General features: G+C 39.6%; 1 non-coding gene across 1 annotated transcript; it reads left to right on the top strand.

Annotated features, from left to right (window-relative positions):
• Positions 1-6,885: 6,885 nt before the first annotated feature.
• LOC122063357 lies at positions 6,886-6,992 on the top strand. Its single transcript, XR_006135307.1, has one exon. It is a non-coding gene; the product is annotated as a small nucleolar RNA R71 (small nucleolar RNA).
• The last annotated feature ends 247 nt before the right edge of the window (positions 6,993-7,239 follow it).

The raw sequence follows: 7,239 nt of genomic DNA, 5'->3' as shown, positions 1-7,239 counted from the left end.
AAGTGCTAAGATGGAGGAGAGAGAAGAGAGAAATAAACTTGGAGAAATTTCCTATAATTTTTTTGCTTATTTTATTTCCTTTTTTTTTCTAATTTATTTCTCTTCTTTTTCTCCCTCCAAGGGACGATTTTCTTCTTGCTTTGTGTGATTTGGACAATATTTTGGTGATGATGTGGAGGAGAGAGAAGATTTGGACAATCTTTATTTCTCCCTTTTTTTTTTTTCTTTCCTTTTCTTTTCTTCTCTTCTTGCGCAGGAACCCTTCCACGATTTTTCTTGCTTCTAATTTGATGTGAAAATCCCCTCCATGCCCTTAGTGCTTTAAGTGATTGAAAAGCAGAAAATCTTCAACAAAATTCTCTAAAAAAAACAACCATGAGATTCGAACTTGAGACCTCTTGGTGAGCAAGGGAATTTTACACACCATAGCTCACCAACTACACTAGGTAGTTGTTGTTATCAAAAACGAATCTTCAATCACTTAAGGATGTGGTCCATCAATCCTTGTTGGCATTTAGAGTATTCCTTATGCCTCTGAGACAATTACAAACGGGCTGGTTCTGCATCTCGGTTCAGTTCTGATCCATTATTCTTTTTCTGGCCTGAAAAGAATAATCACTTGTACGAGTAACCAAACGAATGCGTACTTTTAATTGGACACGTCCATCTTGCTCAAAATTTTGTCTTCTTCGCAACCATGAAAAGAACTAGGATCTCTTTATGTGTAAAATTGGAGATATAGTGCCCGATAATCCTTAAGGCATTGAAAATATAAAACCTGAAAAGAGAGTAAAACCTAAGGTAGCTCCATTCTAAATATGTAAAATGCATGTTTTACTACCCTAGATTTCACACATAAATGTGCTCATCAGAATTTTCCCACACTTAAACTTTGCTAGTCCTCGAACAAAAAATAAATAACTAACTCACTTTTGTAGGAATCACGGTTGCACTTAGCTTGTGCAACAAGCCTTTAAATCCCTAAGTTACCCTAGTGGACGAGTTGTGTCTCGTGGGTGTTTGCAGTGAATATACACCCAAAATTCAGAATAAACAAATCCCAACCTTGGCTAAAGGTAAGGCTCATACCAATCCGGAGCAAAGATAATTTCTCTTACAAGAGACCCCCACACTTGAACTTTTATTACCCTTTATCAATTCCAGGCACTAGCATATTTCTTAATTTGGAACTCACCTCGTCTCTTCCAAAACATCTTTATCTTAAGGCAAAACCACTTGTGAAGAAATAGGGAACCAATGACTAAGGCGTTGGAGTGTTTTTGACCAAACATGTTACCAAACAATAATGACATTTGCACATTTTTTTTCTCCTTTTTTTTTTCACTAATAAACTCTATTCTACTCCACTACTTTTGGCTTAAATGACATGGTGGAGCAAACACCAGACACCCAAGTTACTATGTAGCTTCGCTTTTTGCATATGCCCACAAAGGCAGTGATGCTAGAGTTACTTCAGAAGTTTCCTCCCAAGGAATTTCGATCAAGACACCACGCTTCCTGAGGCGCAATGCCCTGTCTAGTTCTAAGGGAATCAACTCTTATTCTTCTTTATACCACATTTCACATTTCATTTAAAATTGTGCATTTGTCAACCCATGCCAAATTAAAATGAAGGCCTCAACTCCAAATCAAAAGTACAAGGAACCCACAGACTTACATATGGTCCATCACCATAAAACAGGGGTCTCTTATTTTTCAAAAGAAAGTCTTATCTCAAGACACATGCTTGTTTCTTTCTTCTCAACAAGGTTTTATACGTTCAAAATGGGTACCTTAGTCAAAACTTTTATTTTCATACATCAAGCAACCGAATGGTATGATCATTAGCCAAAAGCCAAAGTAGGACAAAAACAAAAAGAAAAACAAATAAAACAAAGTGGAAAAAATAAAAAAGAAACTGGTTTCCCTCCCCCACACTTAAGTCATGCAATGTCCTCAATGCATGGAAAGAATTAAAAGCAAAGACAATGCAAGGGGGTCATACCTGATTAAAATTTAGTCATCAGTGTAAAGAGGTTCATGGAGATCCATGACCTCTTCACTACTAGTAGTAGGAAACTCGAGGAATGGCTTCAAACGCTGACCATTAACCTTCGAAATTACCCCTGTTCCTGGATTCAAAATCTCCACAGCCCCATGGGGATATACATTATGAACAATAAATGGGCCATCCCATCGGGATCTAAGCTTACCAGGGAAAAGATGCAATCGAGAGTTGTACAATAAGACCTTATCACCAATTGCAAAAGATTTACGCAGAATGTGTTTATCATGGAAAGCTTTGGTCTTTTCCTTGTAAATTCTAGAACTTTCATAGGCTTCATTCCTAAGTTCCTCCAACTCAGATAGTTGGAGCCTACGATGAATTCCCGCATCAGACAAATCAAAGTTGAGCTTCTTGATGGCCCAAAAGGCCTTATGCTCCAACTCAACTGGTAAGTGACAAGCTTTCCCATACACCAAACGGTAGGGAGACTGGCCAAGGTCGGTCTTGAATGCAGTCCGATGGGCCCACAAGGCATCAATGAGCCTAAGGGACCAATCCTTATGGTTGGGATTAACAGTTTTCTCCAAGATTTGTTTGATTTGCCTATTAGACACCTCCACTTGGCCACTAGTTTGGGGGTGATAAGGGGTAGATAACTTATGAGTGATCCCATACTTTTTCATTAAAGCCTCAAAAGGCCGATTACAAAAATGAGTACCCCTATCACTAATTATTGCACGTGGTGCACCAAAGCGCGAAAAAATGTTCTCTTTGAGAAACTGGACCACCACTTTGTGGTCATTAGATTTACAAGGTATGACCTCTATCCATTTAGAAATATAATCAACAGCCAAAAGTATGTATAAATTCCCAAAGAAATTAGGGAATGGTCCCATAAAATCGATGCCCCAAACATCAAAGATCTCAACTACTAAAATGGGGTTGAGAGGCGTCATGTTCCTTTTATTGATACGACCAAAAGACTGGCAGACAGGGCCAATAAAATCCGCATTGGAGAACCTTTGCGGCAATCTTCTTAGGTCCAAAGTGTCCACCACATGCATGATTATGACAAAAAGAGAGAATGAAATGTTTCTCATGATCAAGAACACATCGTCGGATAATCTGATCTGGACATATCTTAAACAAATAAGGATCATCCCAGAAAAAGTGCTTAACTTGGGAATGAAACCTATACTTATCTTGGGTGGACCAGTGATCCGGAGCCACACCTGAAACTAAGAAGTTGACAATGTCAGCAAACCATGGTTCACTGGACATTGCAAATAATTGTTCATCTGAAAAGTTCTCGTTGACTGGAGAATCAACAGTCAAGGAATTGGGAAGTCGGGATAAATAGTCTGCAACTAGGTTTTCAACTCCTTTCTTATCCCTAATTTCAAAATCAAACTCTTGCAAAAGTAAAACCCACCTAATGAGACGGGCTTTGGCATCCTTCTTCTGAACTAGGTATCTGAGGGCAGAATGATCAGTATACACCACCACATGTGAACCAACTAAGTAAGACCGAAACTTTTCTAATGCAAACACAACAGCTAAAAATTCTTTTTCAGGGTTGTATAATTGAGTTGTGCATCATTTAAGGTCCTACTAGCATAGTAAATGACAGTGGGCAACTTATTAATCCTTTGACCTAAAACTGCTCCTATGGCAAAATCCGAAGCATCACACATCAGTTCAAAAGGTTCAGTCCAAACAGGTGGTTGAACAATGGGTGCATTGGTCAACTCCTTCTTAAGTTGCTTGAAGGATTCTAGGCACTCTTTGGAAAACTCAAAAGTCTAATCTTTGGCAAGTAATGAGGTGAGAGGTCGGGCTAACTGATAAAAGTTCTTAATAAACCTTCTGTAGTAGCCTGCATGCCCTAGAAAGGACCGAACATCCTTAACAGATTGAGGAGGTGGTAAATTATCAATTAAATCCACTTTGGCTCTATCTACCTTAATTCCCTCCTTGGATATTACATGGCCTAAAACAATACCAGATTTAACCATAAAATGGCATTTCTCCCAATTCAAAACCAAATTCTTAGATATGCACCTTTTCAAAACTAGGGAAAGATGATGAAGACATTCAGAATAGGAATTCCCATGAATTGAAAAGTCATCCATAAATACTTCTAAGAATTTTTTGACCATGTCAGAAAAAATGTTCATCATGCATCGTTGGAACGTAGCAGGGGCATTGCAAAGCCCAAAGGGCATACGCCTGTAAGCAAATGTTCCATATGGGCATGTAAAAGTGGTCTTATGTTGGTCCTCTAAAGCAATTGGGATTTGGTTATAGCCAGAATATCCATCAAGAAAACAATAGTATTCATGTCCAGCTAACCTCTCTAACATCTGGTCAATGAATGGCAATGGGAAGTGGTCCTTCCAGGTTGCCGCATTTAACTTCCTGTAGTCAATGCACACACGCCATCCTGTTTGGACACGGGTAGGGATCAACTCATTATTGGCATTAGGAACTATAATCACACCAGACTTCTTAGGCACTACGTGAACTGGGCTTACCCATTGGCTGTCAGAAATAGGATAAATTATTCCATGATCCAAGCAATTTAGGATCTCTTTCTTAATGGCTTCCATCATCACTGGGTTAGCTCTTCTTTGGGGTTCCGTGGATGGTTTGGAATCCTCCATAAGATGTATATGATGTTGCACAATAGAAGGGCTTATACCCTTGATTTCAGTCATGGTCCAACCTAGGGCTTCCTTAGTATCTTTTAACACTTTAAGTAACTCCTCTTCCTGGCTAGAAGTCAAATTTGAAGAAATTATTACAGGAAGAGTCTGGTCAGGCCCTAGGAAAGCATATCTCAAATTAGATGGCAACTCCTTAAGATCTAGCTTAGGGGGCTCAACTATGGAAGGTTTGGGAATGGAATTGGACAGGGGTCCTAAGGGCTCCACAAGTGTGTGAAGACTCAAGACTTCAGAAAAGAAATTTTCACTATCATCATCCAACTCATCCATACACTCTTGGAATTCTGAATCAAAATCAATATCAAAGTTGGTAACTAAATCATCAGAAAAATCCAGAAAATCCTCAAGCATATTGATCTCTTCTTCCATATGTGGTTGCTTGCCAATCCTAAACATGTTAAACTCAACAGTTTGGTTACCAAAAGATAATCTTAGGAAACCATTCCGGCAATTGATTAATGCATTACTGGTAGCCAAGAATGGTCTTCCTAGAATTATTGGGATCTCATCCTTGGTTGAGAAGGGCTTAGTATCTAACACAATGAAATCAACAGGGAAAATAAATTCTCCCACCTTTAGTAAGACATCCTCAACCATCCCTTTAGGAATCTTAACAGACCTATCTGCCAACTGAAGAGTAGTTCCAGTGGCTTTCAATTCTCCTAATCCTAGTTGCTTGTACACATGGTAAGGTAAAAGATTCACACTTGCGCCAAGGTCAAGTAAGGCAGGCTCAATATAGGTGTTGCCTATGACACAAGATATGGTAGGGCTCCCTGGATCCTTATACTTGGCTGCTATAGGCTGAGTAATTATGGAACTAATGTTACCTGCCAAGAACGCCTTTTTGGGCACACTAGTGATACGTTTGTGAGTACACAAATGTTTCAGTACCTTTGCATAGGCGGGGATCTGGGATATGGCATCCAAAAGAGGGATGTTCACTTCTACCTTTTTGAAGACTTCTAAAATTTTATCCATGGAAGCAGTCTTCTTTTTGTGTACCAAGCGATTAGGAAATGTGATAGGATGAACATAAGGACTGTTAGGGATTTGCCCCTGTTCAGAAGAATCATTTTTGGTTTCCTCACCAAATCATCTTTAGTTTCAGAAAAATCTTTAGGTTCATCAGACGAACATGGAACAAGAGACACACTTGTGTCCTCAATTGAAGAAGAGTTAACAGGAGTAATAGATGGGGAAGATTTAGGAACGCTCTGTAGGTACTCTCTACCACTCCTAAGGGCATAAACAACATTACATTGGTTAGAGAGCCCTTGTTGGGTCTGACCTTGTACTATATTCAGTGGTGCATTAGTTGATGTTTGTGAACTAACAGGCTGATGATGCCTAGGGTTAGGCTCTGGTTGACTGGGTAAAGTTCCTTTCTCCCTCTCACGCATAATTGAGACAACTTGAGTGAGTTCTCTCGTAAGATTTTGATGGCTTGTCATGAGGAGGGCCATATTTTTTTTCAAGTCACTAATTCTACTTGCCTCTCCAGTGTTGGTAAACCCAGGGGGTTGCTGATAAGATGATAGGAGAGGGGCCCTAGGAAAACTCGCCTGAGGTCCTACATTTGACCTAGGAAAAGTATTTTGAGAAAAAGATTGTTGTGCAAAGGGAGGCCTTTGGAGTCCAGGTTGACCTTGATTATGGAAATTGGAAGGCCCTGCTTGGTTGCCCTGATTCCAAGAGAAATTTGGGTGATTTCTCCATCCTGGATTGTAGGTATTACTATATGGATTATTCTGGTATAAGGCATTAACACTATCATTAGAAGTGCCCCCAGAGGTGTTGGGGCATTCTTCTATGACATGTCCAGGGGACTGGCACCAAGCACAAATCTTAACCAAATTGACTGATGATGGCTCTCTAGGAACAATAGCCTCAATCCTCTTGATTAGGCTATCCAAATGGGCTTCCTTGGCTACTATCCCATCCACAAAATATCCTTTTCCTCCTATGGTTCTTTCACTCTCTTGGGTTGATTCCCACTCACGGGTTTTGTCAGCTAAGTCAAATAAAAATTCCCATGCCTTTCCTTCATCTGTAAAGGATGTGAATCCCTCAGGGCACATAGACTCTATCATTTGTTTAGTTGGGTAATCAATACCCTCATAAATTATTTGACATAAATGCCATAGGTCTAGGCCATGGTGAGGGCATTCTTGGAGTAGATCCTTGAATCTCTCCATAAGTTTGGAAAATGACTCACTAGGCTTTTGCCTAAATTGAAAGATATCACTTCTAAGCTTATTGGTCTTGTGAGTTGGGAAAAACTTCTTAAGGAAGACAACTGTGAACTGTTCCCATGAGTTTATGGAATTTGTGGGTAATCCATACAACCACTTCTTAGCTTGGTCTTTCAATGCAAAAGTGATAAACCTAAGCTTAACAGCATCATCAGAAAGCTGTTGGATCTTAATTAGAACACATACCTCTTCAAATTCCCTTAGAAATAGGTATGCATCCTCAGAGGTCAACCCATGGAAGTGGGGCAAC

This window comes from Macadamia integrifolia, unplaced genomic scaffold (assembly GCF_013358625.1).
Source record: "Macadamia integrifolia cultivar HAES 741 unplaced genomic scaffold, SCU_Mint_v3 scaffold1299, whole genome shotgun sequence".
NCBI lineage: Eukaryota > Viridiplantae > Streptophyta > Magnoliopsida > Proteales > Proteaceae > Macadamia > Macadamia integrifolia.
This window is presented reverse-complemented; position numbering and strand designations above follow the sequence as displayed.